The sequence below is a fragment of the Myripristis murdjan genome, chromosome 6 (genome assembly GCF_902150065.1).
Source record: "Myripristis murdjan chromosome 6, fMyrMur1.1, whole genome shotgun sequence".
NCBI classification, from domain to species: Eukaryota; Metazoa; Chordata; class Actinopteri; order Holocentriformes; family Holocentridae; genus Myripristis; species Myripristis murdjan.
Genome location: NC_043985.1, coordinates 5,906,859 through 5,926,116, shown reverse-complemented (window position 1 = coordinate 5,926,116; position 19,258 = coordinate 5,906,859). Strand labels below are relative to the sequence as shown.

Genomic DNA, 19,258 nt, shown 5'->3' with positions numbered 1-19,258 from the left:
CAGATGGATATTACACTGCAGAGGGGGGCTCATAACCATAATAGAAAAAAAAAAAACATTAAGGCAGTGTGTTTCCTACTCATGGTTAATTCCTGTTCACCCTAAAATGGTAGAAAACATTATCAGTGTTGTCGTAAACACAAGTACAAATCCCCACTGTTATGGCAGTCATACTAAGAGACTTCTGATGTTCACAGTCATTTCCAATCCACAGCCAGCATTTGCATTTGTTTGATTTCCAGCAGCAATGCAATGCCTCTTTGTGCAACAATACAGACACAAATAAATTAAGATCCATCCTTCCTGGCAGAGATTATTTATCTCCCTAGTCAAGCTGTCTGAACTTCGAAAACACAGCTTCAAGTTATTCATTGCTATTCCCATACCCATCGCCCACTGCCTTGACAGTAAAGAGTACAGTGTGCACCGTGTTTCTGTAAAATATCAGGCTTATACAACAACTAATAGGGAATTTTCTTAGCCCACTTTGGTGTGCAGATGCTGGATGAATAATTGTAGCGTAATGCATGCCTATAACTACAACCCCACACCTTTGCATAAAATCAATTTTTCGCACTGGCTTCGAGTGCCCTTAGGTAGACAAATCACAAAACTAGTCAAACGACCGATCAGAATCAAAAAGACTGGAATCAGACAGACCAGAGTGTAATGTGTTGTGTTTATTTGCCAGTGCAATCTGTAAAAACTCACAGCCAAAAATGGAAGCACTCCATTTTACATTCATCAGCCTCATAAAAAAAGAAAGAACATTACAACATTTGGATGATTAAGATGAGCAAGGACTAAAGGCCAACAGTGTTAAGGTAGCTCGAGATTATAAAAGGATTAGGAGTGATTCATTTAGAGCAGCTAATGGCATTTTGCAAGAAAAAAAAGGAGTTATTCATTAGCGAACTTGACTGGCAGCTGAATGTCACTGGGTAAAACACATTATTGAGAAGAAACATTAAACCCGGCGATGGGTAAATTAACAAAATGACATTATGGCAGCTCTGCCTGTCCTGTAGCCCAAAAAAGTCACTTGAAGTCACAGTTGATTGCCAAAAAAAAAAAAAAAAAAAAAAAAAAAAAAAGAACACCTTTAGGAAAACCAGGAGCAGGTCTGCGGCGAGCAGATGAGCACTGACCCAATATGACCCAGTTCTCGCTGATTTATGGTTTATGGTCCCTCGGCAGACAGAGCTTTGTTCTGGGGGGTCATAAATCTCCTGCACCTCAGAGCCGATCAGCTGACCCTCCAATCCTGGCAGCCACCCCTTCGCTTAGTGCCATCCACAGGCTGTAGCAAAGCTCTCAGCACAAAGCAGAAATCACCCAAGCCACAGCGCAGGCAGTTAATCACCATGAGCAGACAATAGTATGAAACAGGGCCAAGCAGGCACGGCAGGCAATTCATCGCCGTCGCTGAAACACTCAGATGGGACATCTGTGGGTTAACCTGTTGGGTAACTTGTGTTTCAACTATGGACCGTGTCGTCATGCACGCGGATATAAAGTTCTCACTATACAAACAGGCGAGTAGAACTACAAGCCACTGTGGCAATCAGGAGCAGGGAATTGAGCTGTATGGTTGTAAAAACATCTCACAAACAAAACCATGTCGGCAAAACAATGAAAATAATACAACTGTCATTTTGTATTTGCAGCGACAGCCCTGGTGAAAGGGGTAAATGCCAGAGTAATTACGAAATACACCAAGTTAATTGATGTGAACAACAGCAAACATGACCGGTGAGACTCCAGAAAGTTGGATCATCAAAAGGTATAAATTGCACACTGCAGCCTAGCTCAGCAGGTTAACTGCTGCAGCGTGGAGAGCACTGTATGTCTGAAATGAGTTATTTCCTCCGGACAAGAAATTTTGACAGGTCCCCTGTGTGCGCAGGCAGGAGACAACTCACTGTCAGTGACAGAAAAAGAAGAATAAAATACAAAAGGGGGGAAAGCAGGAGGCAGAATGCAGGGGACAGAGGGAGTTTAATTTGAAAGGAAGGAGAGAAACAGCATGTGAGACAGAGGCAGCCAAAGAGACACAGCAGTCAGCGAGGGATATTCCTCTAGTATGAATACAGTCTGGAAATGCACATGGAACAGCATGCAGGGGTAAGAATCGTGCGTGGTTTATAAGTAGAGGAGAAAAGTGGATCCTCTCACAGCACATCATCAAAAATCAGCACACTCACCTGCCTAAAGCATGCAAACGCATCTCTGCACTCAGTCCTCTGCTGTCTCTCTGTGAGTGTGAGGGAGCTCTGCTGACGCTCTGCGCACGCCACCAGCCTAAATGATCTCCATGACTCATGCGGGAGCAGATAATTGGCTCTCAAAAAAGTGGAGTAAACACTCATTGTAGCGACAATCAGTAGCCGGGTGATTTTTTTTGTCCTCTCTCTTGCTCATGTGCACATTCTCTCTCTCTCTCTCTCTCTCACTCACTCACTCCCCCTCTCTCTCCTTTGCTTGCTCTCTCAAAAGCCCCCGCGTCCCCTCTGCACGCCACCCCACCGCCGCCCCCTCCCTCCAAGCCCAACTCTCCTTGCTAAGGTGCCACAAACAGTTTCTGCGTATGCAGCCTCCCATTGGCTCTCTCCACCCTGCCTTCCTCTGCTCTCCAGATTCTCTGCCTTAAAGAAACAACGTGTTCCTCTCCCCGCATCCCCGCGTCCCCACGTCCCTGTCCCCGCAGCTCACAGTGTATCATGATGAGATGTGTTGGGCAAAACTAATTACTGTTTAGGGTCGCACCAGCGGGACAGACTTCAGTAATTCATGAGCTCAATTTAAGGGGTGACAACAGATGTGTACCTGAAGAAATAGGGATAGGAAGAAGATTGTCTTGGAGATATCCTGCTGACATTGTGCGTGTGTGTGAATGGAGTCGGAATTTAAAGGAGCTTCATGTGATCCATGACTCGCGCCAAACTCTCTGAGTGACCAACATCAACAGGTTTCTGGCAAAGCTTGCAGTAGGGCTGAGCGATATGGTAAAATAAATAAATAAATGCATGAAAATCATATTGCGATTCATTTTACAGATATTGCAATTGCAATATGATTCACAATTTTAGTAGGAATGATCACTGTTGATGGCATATTTTGATCTTCACCGAAAAAACTGTTAAATCAGCATTGATGTGATTTTTTTCTGGGATTTTACCAAACACAAATGCTTCAACACTTCATTTACAACTGTGTTTTGTCAGACCTTTCACCTTTTATCAAAAAACAAACAAACAAACAAACAAACAAACAAACACACAAACAAACAAACAAAAAAACTGCAGCTCCTGTAAATTTGGATATTGCACTTGGCTATGTTGCAATTTCAATAATATTTTGATTTATTGTTCAGCTCTAGCTTGTAGTGTGTAAATGACACAATCAACAAAGTCAAATTTACACAATTACACAATTTGAGTACAGGAACTCAACTAGCAATGGCAGCGTTTCTGACAGAGAACCGCGATCAGATTGAATATTTTCCAGCTCGCTAGAGGATTCACCTGGATTTTCGGCAGCAGACATTGTTCATTTGATGGACCGGCTCTCAATCACACAGAGGATAAAGCATGAGAAGACTGGCAACAAGTAGAGCTGGGCGATACGGACAAAATTATACATCACAAAAGTTTTGACCAAATGCCTCAATGTCAATATTGTGATGATGTTGTAGGGACGACTAGTGCTGCTTTCCCAAAATATTTACACAATGAGATTTTTGATAAATATTCATACAATTACATTTCAAGTTAAGTTCAGTAAATGACATCACTTTACTGCAGCTTTTACGCCATGACATGATATTATGATATCCAAAAACCCAGACGATATCCAGTCTCATATCACAATATCAATTTAATATAATTTTCCTAGCCTTAGAAATATGTTGTTTTTTCATGAGAATTACCTCAATGACTATAAGATTAAAAAATATTTTACCAGATGTTTACAAAGCTATGTGGGCAAATATATCCTTGTAACATTAGCCTATTAAAGCAAGTGTTAATTATAGATAGATAGATAGATAGATAGATAGATAGATAGATAGATAGATTGAAATTTTTTGTGCATTGTTATGATGGGCTGATGCATAAAGTTTCTCAAGAGGGCATCTTATAGTCTATGAGCAGATTTTCATTTGGTGTAGCAATTTAAATTTTAAAGTTGTGTTCAGACTTTTGTATCCTGTGGCATTGAAATACTGTAACTCACAATCACAGAAGTAAAAAATAAGAGCAAAATTTGTTTATTAGCGCTAAAAGACCTAAGATGTCAATTTAATTGTCATTTCAATCGTCCCTCATTAACTGCAGTTGTACATTTTGAATTGTAACTTCCACTTGTGAGAAACGCGGAGGTCCGGGGCAGAGATTCAAACAAAGAGACCCATCTTGCTGTGTGGTGACAGTGCAAACCACTGAGCCACTGAGCCACAAATCCATATATGAGGAGCAGTAAATAGTGGCTTAAATAAGAGATCCTGCTGGAAACTGCTATAGAGTTTTGAGGATCAGTCTTGTGTCTGCAATGAGGATTGTGGAGATGATGATGGAAGCCAATGGATTGGTAGACAGCGGCATGAAAGTCCCAAGGAATCAAAGGAAAAGGCACTACAATCCCTCATGAAATATGCATCAATGACAGCGATACAAAGACCAAACGCAAGCTGTTTGTACGGAGAATGGGATAGAGGACTAGTTGAATTAGGTTAAGTATCCAGACCATATTGCCAGTGCCTCCTCACGCCCACACCAGCTGTTGATGAAGGAATAGTGGCGCTTTGATCACCAGGAGAGGGTGTGCCGAGGTTGACGGTGCAGATGTGGACCCGGCGGCGCCCACAGCAGTTGTCCTCTTGTTGGATTGTTGTTTGTCATATTGAGATTTCTTTCTCGATGCTCTTATTTACAATGGAGTCGTGCCTTAGGAGAGTCACTTTTGCAAGAGTAGTTCTCCACAGCCTTCTTTTCACAGTTCACATTTACTAAAAGGATTGAATGAATTGAATTTCTCTTTGTAAATATAGATTGTAAAAGCATAGGTTCAACATAAATGCTTGGACAAGCTCCAACTTAATCTTAAGGGTCTCGGCTGTCCAGAATTGTCTTCTTTTGTACTGTTCGCTGGCTCGTCATTTTAATTATCTCAGCACATGACATGCATGCAAAGCCCTCTTCTTAAGTCACCAGTACCTGCAGGTGGAACATGGTAAATAGTAAAAGTACTGTACAAAGCTGTGCATCAGGTCCCAAGAGACTCCGGTGGACAACAAAACCCTCATGAATAATTGCTTCCAGTGGTCCCGTCTGATGAAGCTCTAACCAACATTACTGCTAAACAGCAGAACATTACGTTGTCTGCACTGATATTTACTCCAAAAACAGTTGTAAATACTACACACTGAAAACTGGGATTGATAAAAGTGCAAATTCCAAAAGTCAGCATTTGTTCAAGGCGCCTTGGGGACAGAAATTCAAATAGCACGGTTGATGCACCTGCGACTGAAGCTGTTCATTGTCGTCACTAATTTATCACTGGAATTTCAGGCAACACAGGTGCCCAGACAGTACACAGGTCTGGAGATTACTGCTGGAATAGCTGATTCATGGAGTGTCTGCAGTTCAGTCACGCTGCGGTGAAAGCGAAAACATCTGAAACTGCTTCAAGTTAGGCTAGGATCTACAGAAGCTATTTAAAGGACAATTCCTGACATTTTCAACCTTACTTTCTTAGTGTTTGCATTCAAGGCCGTTGTGCTAACAATTTCACCACTTACTTCACTTCAGAGTTGATTACACTGTATATCTAGGTGTGTATCAGAGAGCATTTTTATCTAATGCACATCCATGGGACCAATTCAGACTCCAGCAGTCAAAACCTTGCAGCAAATACAACACAGCATCTCCACACATTGGAGCTAAATTCTGCAGTGGAAAAAGTGACTTAACTGTGAACACAATCAATCATCATTATGTCAAAAACTACAAAAATAAGTTCCAGGTGAAGAATAATTTTAGTTACCCTTTTATTTAATGTCTGATAACACTTTTGACTGGCTATACAAAGCAGTTGTCTGACAACTGCAGAGGTAGAGGGCATACATTGGTGCTGTGGAATAATTCTCTCCAAATTATTTCCACTGTGTATATTTAAGAGAAAAAAACAATTGTTAAAATGTCATGTAGGCGTGTGCGACGATATGCCAATATTAGATGGTGAACAAATAAAATGTCTCCATGATCTGCCTTTTGAAAGAAAGCAAGCGCCGTGCTACAGAAACATTGCAGATTCCTCAGCCACTCATACATGCGATCAAAGTTGTTTCCTCAGTCAAACCTCAAATCGCTCTATTCGCCTGTCCGTTTTGCACCTTCCTTCTATTCGCCTGTCTGTTTTGCACCTTCCTTGACAGACACGACAATAAACCAATAATAGCAAATGCCAGATAGAGCCTTGAATTTCTGTCCCTCCCCCCTTTTTTTCTGGCAACATAGCAGCTGCTACAATGACATATTCTGCCACATAATAAAGACATATCCTTTTTTTCTTTGCCACATAGAGAGGAACAGCACTGAGTTTTGGTACTAAACAACTACTTTTGTTTACCATGGCATATATCACATCTCCTCAGTGAGAATCATTCTAGATTTTCTGGGGAAGCACTACTTTCAGGTTCGTATGGGTTCTTATACACAAAAATTACAATCATTTGCATGTGAAAGCCAACATTCAGTGATCATGATGGATTGCTTCAGGCACCAGTCAACATCTGTCGGAGGTTTTCAGTTGTCCAGGTCATGTTGTATCTATGTGAGTCGAAGGCAGTGAGTTTCATGGAGTAATCTTGAAGAATTGCGCCAGTGCCCAAGAAGCTTCCTCAGTTCTGATGCTGGTGGGAGTTTCCTGGCATTTAAACCTCCACACCTTCGCATGTGAGAGATGATGACATCAGAACTGAGGAAGCGCATCGGACGAGTGACAAAATGTCTTCAAGCCTACACAGGAAGTTCAGTTGGTTTAGACTTATTATGTGTAGATTATCAGGCATGAGTCGTTTCTTTGACTGGTAGTTTCAGGTGAACACACTGACTGGATTCATCAGTGGAACAGAATCTCAAATTAAAATTGCGGAACGTGAGGGAAACCTTGGCAGTGACTTGAATGCTTTATGGTTATTCTCCAAGCAGCATACTGCTTAATAGCTCAGTTGTGAATTGACATCTTTTGTTAGAGTTGAATAAACTGGATTGGACTGAAGTGCAAGGAATGCCACTTTTGCGTCAAAACACAAATGTGAGGGATTTGGTGCAGTTCTCTTAGCAGTGCAGGTGGTTTAGTATCAGACATTGTTTCAGACTGAACAAACTATTCAGTTGACTTGACAGCGCCACCTTTAGATCAAAACTCTTCTTACAGATGTGAATGATTTGCTTGCTCAGTGAGTTGACATTTCACTAAAGGAACCATTTCTGGATTGTTCACTGGTCAGTGAGCATTTAACCTGGTTCTGGTTTTGACACAACAATAGCTGATGCCAACATGATGCGGTTTCTTGCTTTGACAAATCAAGCCACAGCGTGCCTCTTGGTCCAGATGCTCAGCTGTATTTTGGTTCTTAGGAATCAGGAATTGCCTCTAAAGTGATTCATGGCACTCAACCAGAGTCACATGGTGATAGAAGAAAGATATCTTCCTCATCAGTGTATAAAGTATAAAAATGGCTGTACTTGAATTTCTTGAGGAGATGATTCTACGGAATATCAATAACAATTAAAGCTGCATGTGTGATTTTTACTGTCTCATCGAACAAAATGGTCTTAATATATATGAGCAGGTTTGATATGGTTTTTGATCATTTCCAGTATATGACTCAGTCATTACTTGGCTACATGCTGAGATTTCAGGCTTTCAGGCTTTTGGAACAAAACTTCCTTTTTCACTGCACTTTCAAGAGACACCACCCACTAGAGATGGGTAGAGATAGGATTTTATCTACTACTCTTATTGATACCCCTTATCGGTTCAGATATTTATGAATACTCTTTTCAGTTCTCTTTCATTACTAAGTAATTGCTTTTTAAAAAATAGATTATTTTAAAAAAGAATAAGTTCAGAACATGATTTGTTTGTTTCTATTTAAAAAACAGCAGCAGCAGTAATCTTTACAACAGCAGAGTTACAATAATATCTCACTGGATACCAAACCGATAATACTGGAGCTTTTCAATTCTACAGTCTTTGATAATGTAGCCCTGCTGCCCTTTAATACGGGGTTTCAGTCCCCATCCCTATAGCTCACCCCCTAACAGTGGAGGACGGTCTTACACACAAGCAGCTTTGTAACAGGGCAGCTTAGTGGTGAAAGTTAAATACAAAAAAGCAAATGACAAAAAAGTTAATTTTCATACGGAATGTCCTATGATAGTGGAATGAATGGAAACCAGTGGCTGAATAAAAGGTAGAAAAAATGATACTGGACTTCTAAAATACCGCTGCTTGCTTTGGGAAAAGAATAGCAGAAACATCAAGTATAAACATTTTGTAGATTTTAGGCTAAACATGCTCACTGGTATGGTCCTTTAATACTGTAAGTTTTGGCTACTAGATAAAACATTTACATGCTGATTATGAAGGACTAACAGCATGAGGGGTTATTGGTTCAATCTCCAGACTCACAGTGGTCCATACTGCAGAAGTACCCCTGGGCAAGGCCATCTAACGTGAACACAAAAAGACACGTGTAACTACCTAACATACTGTGATATAATTCAGCGGGAGGCATCTTGCTATGCGTTCATGTGTGTGCATCTGTCCTCATAAAAACAAGCATAAAAATAAAAGGTCCATTTGCTCGGGAACACATTTGACTGTAAAGTCTCTTAATGTTGTGGAAGAGCTATGAGAGAGCCACGGACCAGGCTATGGCAACAAAATTACATGGTTCTATCTAAAAAAAAAAAAAAAAAAAACACTTACAGATACACAACCAAATTTTCTTCTTTTATTATGTATATTTTTTTTTTGTGGCAGAGCCGTGTGCTGTTGACCTCCCACCCACACACCCACACTAAACATTAACTGGTCTGTGAACACGGTGTAGTAGCCAAATAACTGAGCAGCAACATGCAACAAGAACTTCAGTTACCATACACTGTAGGTCTCTGAGTTATTTTTAATACATGACATACATTTATAACACTTCATAGACTTTTTGTATGCGCTATCCTGTCCAGTATAGCATCTCTGTGTATGTATTCTATACTATAATATATGTATGCTATATACTACACTGTATGCTTTGCACTGTGGTACCCATTGTGCTTCTGTACTTTGTGGAGACATGTCATTGTGCCTTTATGGTATCACAGTGAATTGAACTGAATTGAATTGTCACTGCAGAATAGAGGCTGTATGTTCGGGACAAGAGAATATTACTAAAACTGACAAAGACTGTCGAGGGGCAGGCTTTCTGTGGTAAACCCTGGTGATAATATACATTTCATTTACCAAGAGCTCTTAATTGAAAACAACTTTGTCCATCAAATAAAGGTCCACTTGTTTTCTTCAGCTTTTGATGGTGTTGGGTCTGTTGTGCACAGCATAAAGGATGCTCATACTGGCTGTGGTGCACTCAGGGCTATTGTTAGATGTAGTATTGTCATAATGTGCTTCGCCAGCGCAAGCCCAGCGACGGAAATTCAAGACGTACTAGCCCCCTGACTGTGCCATTTGGTGAGATATGTGATGGTGAGAGCAGCCCACAAATTTGTGATCTTCCACAAGCCGGGGTAGTAGTTTGTTTACTTTCCATTTTCTGCTCTGTGAGGTTTTCTCATTAGTCAGGATCTATAAATGAAGCCGATACACAAAGCCTGTGTCTGCACAATTCATTGTGAGAATGTTTCAACTTAAGTGGACCCACTCTGGATCAAAACATCACATTTATATGAACAAATTTGCAGCACAGTACGCTGGCTTTATTTATTCATGTGCAGCACTTCCACAGAATGACACTGTAGCTGTGGCAGGGACGGGGGGTGGGGTGGCAGAGAAAACTGTACATTGAAATTATCTGAAAGAATACATTAGCCTATTTCTAGTATTTTCTTATCTCACCATTTTAATTGTAGACGACTCTCCAACTTATTTTAGCGTTTTTACTCAAACTGTTTCAACCTGCTCATCTTGCTTTTCCTTTCTAATTCTCTTTACTACACAGCAGCACACGCATTTACACTTCTTGGTGTCTCACTGCACACACACACCAGCTTGCCCCGCCCCGGCTCTTTCTGTCTCCGTCTTCCTGTGTGTCGGCTCTGTTGACTTACTTCGGCAGCAGCGTGTTTTAGAAACCCACTCGAAAAACACAACTGGCATCTTAGATTTCTTCACCTGCAAGTCCGTTTTCACAACAGCAGCTGAGCTGCATGTGGACGCAGCTTGTCGTTAATGATGTCTTGCAAAGGTCTAAACCAACGTGGCACCAAATGATACTTCCTTTGTCCAATACTGAGTAGTGGTGAGGCATTTAAGGTTCTATGAAGGTACTGAATTTTGACAACCAACCCTATTAATAACATAAAGACTGTGTGTGTGTCTCAGCAAAAGTGCCATATTTTAATGGGAAAACCCTGAATGGATTGAATTATAACTGGGCAAACGTTTATATACCAGGCAGGGTGCCCATGTATAATATAGGTGGGAAATCCTACACAGTCTCCATGGGGTGTGTTCAATATGGTATGTTTGATCAGCTTCCTAAAGAAGGATAATCAAAGTCTGTTCAGTTGCCATCTATGTGTTGCTTTTCATCAAGCAACAGCATAATAACACGTTATCAAAGTTAACATGTGTGATTACTATGAGGACATTAATGCAAGATGAAAACACAATTAACAAATTAATTAGCAAATTGATGCAATGCTTTGACCCATGTTTGACCATTAACCCTGCGAGAGGTCACATGACACAAGCGCATGCTGCGATGGTTTAGTCAGTGCTACTGGAAGACCTGATTTTGGGACAGACGCCATTCATGTTTTTCACGGTATTTCGGCTTGTTGTGATTTGTCTTACTGCGTGAATTAACTGGAGTGCGGTGAGCAGGTGAGTACACACCTGTCCTGGAGTATCTGTCCTGATAGCAAAGAAGTTTATACAGATATAGCAACACCCGTACGGCTGCATGCTACATTATCACCAAGCTGGTGATTACCATATCAGACTAAAGACAGAAGACCTAAGACCTAAAAGACCTGAAATCAGTGGATGAACTTGCGTCAAGGCGGAGGGCGAGCGCAGAAAGAGCGTAACCAGGTCAAATCTTTTACATGGTACAAATTTCCCTCTGACTGGTTTGTGGAAAGGTGTCCACCACTCCTCTGCAACCAACTAAAATTTGAAGCCGTTTGGGTCTGTTTATTCTGACCGAGGTGTTTATATGGAGCATTTAAGCTCTTTAAACCGATTTTAATCAGCGTATTAGGCTCCGCATAAATATGGCTATTGATGCGCTGTTTTGTCCTTTCTTCCATTTGTGACAAGTCAAGAGTATCCTTAGAAATCACTTTTTTTCTGTCTGGCATTCATAAAATATGGCAGCATCATATTGTAAGCAGAGACTCAGCAAATCACAGATGTGAAGATAATGTGATACTCTCAGTCAAGGTAAAACCACTCCAAATGCAAAGCCAGGTATTATTTTAGACAGTCAGTGAAACACATAATGACTAACTTCTTGACTTCACTGGCAGTAAGTCAAGTAGTTGTATTTGGCTTCTGTCCAGCTATAAATTAACTGTTCAACGTTGACTGAAATAAGGCATTATGAATCAGAGCACAAGTGGCTTACACGCTGCTCTGTGACAGCTGAAACAAAAAATTCAACGGCACATATGTGCACTATTGGAAGTGAGTTAAAAGCACTGCACCGATGAGCTTCAGAGTTTTGGTACAGAGAAATTCCCCTGAAAAAAGTGGGGAATGTGGTTTTGAAGCCCACTCAAAGGGAACCAAATTGAGTAGCCAAATCAAAGACAGAGGGTAAAAGGGAACTGTTAAAGCACAGCTGAAGCACTAGAGAAAATGCAGCCAATTGAACTACCCCTAACAACTATAGTTCAATGTATTGTCATATCAGGCCTTTTGAATTTTAATGGCCAAGCACTCTCCAAAATGAAATTACACAAAGTACAAGTACTAAAACATACTGCTGCACCTGTTTTTTGAAATTACACTATATTACATTTTTTTCCAGAACCAATTCTATGATTTACTTTTTCACATCAAAACAACCATTGCATGCTTGAAACATTTTCACTTAAAAAAAAAAAAAACAGAAATCCTACTTTATTTAGGCACAGATTACATTTAGTTTACACTGTACCACAAAGTCATGGTCCAGATAACTGTACTTTAATTTTAATTGGTGTTATTTTCTAGCTTAGGTTCTGATGTTTCAGTCCGTTTTTGTTTTCTTGCTGTAAGCAAAGGCTCAAACCCCTGTGTCAACAAGTATCCTTGAGCAAGGCACTGAATGCCTCAGGGCTGCTGTTTGAGTTTTGTGACCCATGACGCCAAAGTGTGTTAAAGACACCCTGAAAGACCTTCTTTTCTATTTTTTTTTTTTTTTTTTTTTTATTAGTGTATTATTGTGACACTTGTGCTATTGCTTGTTTTGAGTATTTACCTCTGACAATTCTGCAGTGGTAGCTGCAAGAGGGAAATAAAAGCTGATCCTAGGGCAACCTCAACTGTTAGTAATCTGCAGTAACAGATGTTAAAACTAAACTGAGACATTCTCAGGGTGCTGTCCATGCGGTTCACAACTGTACTGACATAAACAGAAGCTTGGACATAGGTACAACCTAGTGAATTGACATGGAAATGGTCTGAGACGTTTTGCAGTTTGGGTTATTGTAAATACACTGCTAAACACTATCACATAGACCTGGTGGGATGATGCAATCTGAAGTTTTAGTCTCACATTAGGCCAACATGGGCCGGCATTTACATTTTAGACATTTAGCTGACGCTGCTATCCAGAGTGGCTGACTGTGAGCCCAGTGGTAAAGAAGGCTTAAATTCCTGAATAATCAACATTACAAGAGTCAACATAACTCATGATAAGCAGTGGAAGGGCCAGTGTACAGTATTTTCTGTTGCACTGTACAAAACAGAACATAATTTTGGGATTAATTATTATTGATTTAATAATACAATTAAATGAGACATTTTAGAATGATTAATCAAGCTGATGCTCAAATGCCCCAGTTGATAAAATAACATGGTAATTAAATGAGTCAGTTAATTCCATTTTATCATTCTGTCTTTAATCAATAAAAAAACATTTACATTTCTCTTTTTGTTTTAGTGCTGTTCTAACCACAGGTTTCACTTGTGTGCCAAAGACCTGAATAGATGTTCCATTTCCTTACAGCTGCAGAAAGAGGTTTACACAAGTCAAGGATATTTAGTGCACCTTTACACTGCAAATGGTTTTGGTGAAAATGAACCTGCACTCTGAGTTACAATAGAATCTGCAGTTTGCAAAGAATTTCCTACCTGCTCTGACATTCATGAATCAACTAAAAAGGACTTCAACCAACACACAGCATGATTCTGGTGGGATTCAGCGTTCAGGATCATATCTTGCTCTCACTGTCATTCAAAGAGAACTCCATGAAAACAGACTGGGTGCATGACTACACCAGATTTTGTCTTTCTTCACTACCCTGAAGTAGAAGAAAGGCTTAAGTCGTGCGTGAGAGACTGAAATGCCTCAGACTCCTCCTCGCCCTTCTTTTAATAAACATGATATTCAGGCCTTGCGTCATGATGCTCACTGAACCAACTAAGCACCTGACGGCCCATACAGCGACATCAGAGCATCTCTGAATCTATGAATATACAGTCTGGATTCATGCCTAGAGTGTTTCAAGACTTTCCAGTGCTAATCTTGGCATGGGCACTAAGCATGCTGTAATAATCCTGCTGAACACGGCGCACAGTCCATTCCTTCACTCATTTAGCCAGCCGGGAAGTCACTCAGTAACTCAGTAAGTCACTACTGACTTAATGGCTTCTCTTCACAATGACTTAACATAGGCAAGAGCTAAGAGATCCACTATCACTGAAGCAGCCATCATTCGCTGATTCTTACGGCTCACATCCCCCGCGTTACAGGAAAAACTCTGTGGCTGCCGAATAGATTCCAGCTGCTTAGACATTCATTGCCCGATGACCTGCACCACCTGGGATAATCAACATGGCAAGACACTGGGGGGGAAAGTATGGTCAAGAGGTATCTGACAATTATTTGTGGCATTTGTCTAACCTTTCATGGGAAAATCAAGTGGGCTCTTCCGAGACGACACCTGAGTGGATGCTGTTGCAACTCATCAGTGTCAATACGGATGGTAGGGCTGCAGGATATATTGTTTCGGCATCGACATCGCAATGCGAGCATGTGCAATCATCACTTTGCAGGATGCACAATGTCAAGTAAGGCAAATTAACTCAAACATGTCATGCTGGTGTCCGTGCCAGTTATGCCAAGGTGGAGGAGTCCAAGCTGATTTCTGGAGGGGCTGCAGAGGGCTGGACCAAGGAGTGGGGTTTTGGTTTGGTTTGTCTTTTTAAGTGCCAAAATGATGAAAATTATGATAGTTAATTGTATATCTGTACCTGATTAACACACTGCAGGTTTCCTGTTTTTTTGTTTTTGTTTTTTTTGGTTTTTCAAATCACAAATTCAGAATATACACTGCAGAAAGAGAGGATTTCACAATGTCAGCTTTTTCCAATATTGTGCAGCCCTAATGGGTAGCCAACAATTCCAAGTACGCCACAGTGCTGCTGAAAAATGTCCACGTTATCCCGCCATTTCATCTTATATTGGTCTCAACAAGATTAAAGAATCCACTGATTGAGAATCATCATGTATACTTCACTACTTCATTCAATAAAAACAGAAAACTCCAGCAACAGGAACAAGTGAAAATGCCAAACACACTGGTACATCCTCCTCATTGTTCTAAGATAAATAAAATTGTAAAACCGATTACATGGTTAAATGTCCTCTTAGGATGGACATTTTATCCCACTGTATGTAAAATGTCCACGTTACTTGTGACAAGGCAACAGAAATAAGCCAGCATGAAATTTCATTCAAACCAGTATGAAGGATTAGAGCTCTTAAGGTTTAAGTTCTGCTTGAGCACACAGGGTCAATGAAAGCCTCTTTTCCTTTTTTAACAAGAATGTCTTTACTTAAATTACTGGTCTGAGTGAATAAAAAGTCTGACTCATTCTGTTAAAAAGAGTCCAGTCTTTTTAATCTTTATTTAGCTAGGGAAGACTGACTGAACATGTAAGCTCTGTTTCAGCACCGTCCTGCTTCCCATTCATACTGCTACACACACTCACAACTGGGAGCTGTCCAGCACAACCAGTCGTCTGCTGATGGCCACTGAGCAGCTCCACTGGAGCAGCCGAGACTAAAAGCTACAGTCTTGGCAGCTTCACAAACTAGCGGCTCCCACTGGAGGCAACTGTGTGGAAAATTTGAACTTAAAATTTCAAGACCTAGAACTGCTGTAATGTCTTCACAACATGCTCATGTTTACCAACCCAGGCAGTGCTGTGATGCTTTAGACCAAAAGATAGCAGAGGGACGAGAGCAGCAAAAGATCTTAGGGATGCTCTTCTCTGCTGTAGCCCCACTGTAGGATTTAGGCTGATACACTGCAGCTGCAACGCCTTGCTCAAGAGAAACCTGAGGACTGGAGCTAATGAACGAGAGTGTTTCTCATCCACTTTGCCTGCCCAGATTTGCCTAGCTGGTCTGGGATTTGATCCAGTGCCCTTCCATTCAAAACAACAACAACAACAACAAAAACACTTTCATCTCTATTGCAGTGGTGTCCAGTCATGTGCCATGGAGGGCTGTCAGTCTGCAGGTTCTCCTTCCAACCAAGGGCTACAAGAGCTGTCACTAATCTCACTAATCAGCTGCTCTGTCCCTGGTTGAAGTTGCACCAGACAGCGAGACTGCTGTAGCCTAGGGCTGGGTGATATGGATAATATCAAACATCCTGATATTTTTGACTGAATACCCCCATATAGATACTGCGACAATATTGTAGGGATGACTACTGGGGCTTTCATAAGATATTTACAGATTTTGATAACCAATATTACTATATTCCCCTGACAGAAAAATAATTGAGCACTCAAGAGGTGTGGCCAGGAGTAGTGCCCCCTTGTGGAGCTCAAATCTGTGATGCTACTGCTAAGAGGAGACCGAATGAACTGCACGTTCGGACCGGATGCCAAGTGTCACTTCACACACATGCAGGAGCTTGGCTGTTCACACCAGATGTGTAGCTCTCAGCGCTGGTTATGCGACTCCTCTCTCTGTCATTCACTCAGACATAACTATCAAATGTGTGGGATGAAGACATAATTTCTCATGGTCAGACTGAGTTATAAGAACAAATTCAGCTATTGTAGCTCTAGATATGAAACAGTTTTGCCTCTGACAGAAAACAATTTATTTTCAGTGGAGAACTGCGAGACCTGCCAATAAGGAAATCATGCAGACTGTGTCTTCTAATGTATTCTGTTGACCGTTCCGAAACTGCAGTGCTACTATTTCTAATAGGCATAGTGGATGGACAGATTTCATCAAAACATGGGGGAAAATCAGGGCAAATGAAACCCCAGGAGAACAGCAGGAGAGGGGCAGGAAAATCAGAGGAGTTCTAAAGCATGGGATGCATATTTGTCCATCTTCGCTGTATTTTCTGCATGTTTTCGTGCAAAATTTGCTTGTGGCATGTGGAGAAAACAGACTACACAGAGAAACTGGCGCTTTGGATCACAAGCCGTCTGTGGAGCTCTGCGCCACGGCGAGTCCGGCCTGAACAGCCCAACTGGCTAACATGGGTGCAGAAAGGAAGTGGGCAGCACTTCTGCTTCTGGTCTGAACACAACACAACTCATTACCACTCCTTCCTCATGACATTAAAAAAACACCAAAACTCAAAAATTATATTGACACAGTCAAATTTGGAACGCCACAACACAGCACGTTTAAAAAGACTCATGCATGTCATTTTAACCTGCCAGTGTTAATTAATTAATCCCAATTAACTCCAATTAACAGTGTTTTTTTTCCCTGGAATGTTCCGGTAGCGTGGTGAGGCTGATAGTGGGAGGCTCAGCCCTTGGTGACCCCTAACGAGCCAGCAGCCTCCTGCTAGAGGAAACTTGAGCCGCTGCAGTTGTAATGAGCTGCTGTTTTGCTACAGGCCTTTCAGATGAGCCATGGAGCTGTCATTCTCACCGCAGGACATGAGCAGCTCCGGCAGATGATGCAATTCTTCAGCGACTTTAAGGACAATGCATGCCTTTGGTGCTGCAACACACTCACATTTTCCATTTGGCTTTCACTCACAAAACTATGCACTCATGTATTAGGGAGAAAAACCAACAATGCCTGAAATTCATTGTTCAAAAATTTCAAAAAGATAGAGGATGTTACCTTCAGAAACAGTTGTTTTGCGAGCAAAAATTTTAAGGTAACTCATTACATGGTTTACTTTCATTCTGTAAAAGCAAGAGTCAACTTTTTCTTTTATTGTTATTATTATTTCATGTCTTTGTATTTATTTATTTATTTTTTTTTTTTTTAATTAATAAATGGAGGCCATCTCATTTTGGAAAGACGCTCCTCACTTTGTAGGGCCTGGGTGAAACGCTCTTACCCATAATGGAATTAATCAGTATAGAAAAAGCTTTAAAACCCCACTGTGTGCATTATTAATTTCTGTACATGTTTTTTGAAAAGTACACCTGTTTTCTATCATCTGCACTGCTGACATTAAAAGGCAGGCAAAGTCAGCTACAGACATGTTCTTTGAGTGAGGTGGGCTATATTGCATTCATGTTTCCCAGACCCCTTACTGTTATGGTCAATGAGGCTATAATGTGCATAAAGTTATGTTAATTTGTAAGAGATATGCACTTCATCTGTCTAATATTTTAGCAGGAGCTGGGTGTAAGCTGTATGCATGCTTCTTTTCATGTATAACACGCTGCATTTTTTTTTTAGTTTACCAGCAACACAATAACACGTTGTTTGGCCAGTGAAGTCTGTGTGACTGTGATGTGCAGTGAAGTTATACCACCTTACTCACGATCTGGCCCTCTACCCCTGTCACACACGATGCAGAGTTCTGAGGAACAAGAGTACAGTTGTCAGTCTAACCACGTGGTCTTACCTGTCAGTCCTCACCCCCATCACCTCAACTCACTGACACACAATCCGATCTCACGCAAATATCACCACGGCTCTCACCTCGACATCAGCAGCCACCGCAGCCGTCCAAAAGCAGCTGTCGACGGGAGATATTTGAAGAACTTCTCGCTGGAGGAGGCTCCGGCGCTCTCTCTGTCTCTGTCTCTCTCTCTATGTCTCCGTTTGGCCGGGCTGCCTCTTGCTTGGATGCCGACGCGGATGCACTTGGCAGCCTGACGACAAAGCCCAGGCAGGCGGGCAGGCGAGCAGGCGGGCTCCGCTGGAAATCTCTGCCGCGGCTGACGCACTTTCGCACGATGTTGGGCTTTTGTTTTTGTTTTGTATCGCCTGCTCTCACCGAAGACAAACTTTCAGAATTTTAAGAGGCATTTGGGCTCGTCGAAATTGCTGCAAACGTTACATCCCCCAAGGTACGGCGACTCGCTGCGCCCTGGTCGGCTCTCCTCCTACCGGCAGCAGGCGGACGGAGGGCGGTGCAAGTCGATTCGTGCGCTCCGGCGGTGCATGCGTGGCACTGACGGTCAGATCCCTGGATTCACCTGTCATTGGGAAAACAAAGTGCATCCCTGTTTCAGATGCAGTCTATCACCGACTCAGTGCATGTAAAGCCTCAAACCCAGGGGCGTTGATAAGATTTTAACTTAGGGGGGCTTCAGTCTGGCCCCTGAGCAGATCACATAGTCCAAGGTCCTCCAGCAGGAGATTAAAAGAAGTAAAGCAATCATTTAAAACGGCTTGATTTTCATTGGGAAAGTATTGTCCAGTTCTATCAGGTTAGAGCACCAGGGCCAAACTTTTTTCATTTATTTAATTTCATGTAATTTAATTTTATTTTACTTCACTCAAATTCTTACCTAATGCCATCCTCAACAGAAGACATTTCAATTGATAATAAATAAAATGCACTAGGTGCTG

General features: G+C 41.5%; 1 protein-coding gene across 3 annotated transcripts in view; it reads right to left on the bottom strand.

The window, feature by feature from the left end:
• The window catches only part of LOC115361204 (alpha-1,3-mannosyl-glycoprotein 4-beta-N-acetylglucosaminyltransferase C-like), a 109,683-nt gene extending 90,866 nt beyond the window's left edge, over positions 1 to 18,817 (bottom strand). Inside the window, exons 1-2 of one of the 3 annotated variants that reach the window (XM_030054558.1) lie at positions 18,383 to 18,817; positions 18,213 to 18,260 (exon numbers count right to left, since the gene is read on the bottom strand). The gene's annotated coding sequence lies outside the window, so the exon portion shown is untranslated. Of the gene's footprint in view, positions 1 to 2,204; positions 2,225 to 18,212; positions 18,261 to 18,382 lie in introns of those variants that run through there. The other 2 variants (XM_030054559.1, XM_030054560.1) reach the window with 2 other exon arrangements.
• Between the last annotated feature and the right edge of the window lie 441 nt (positions 18,818 to 19,258).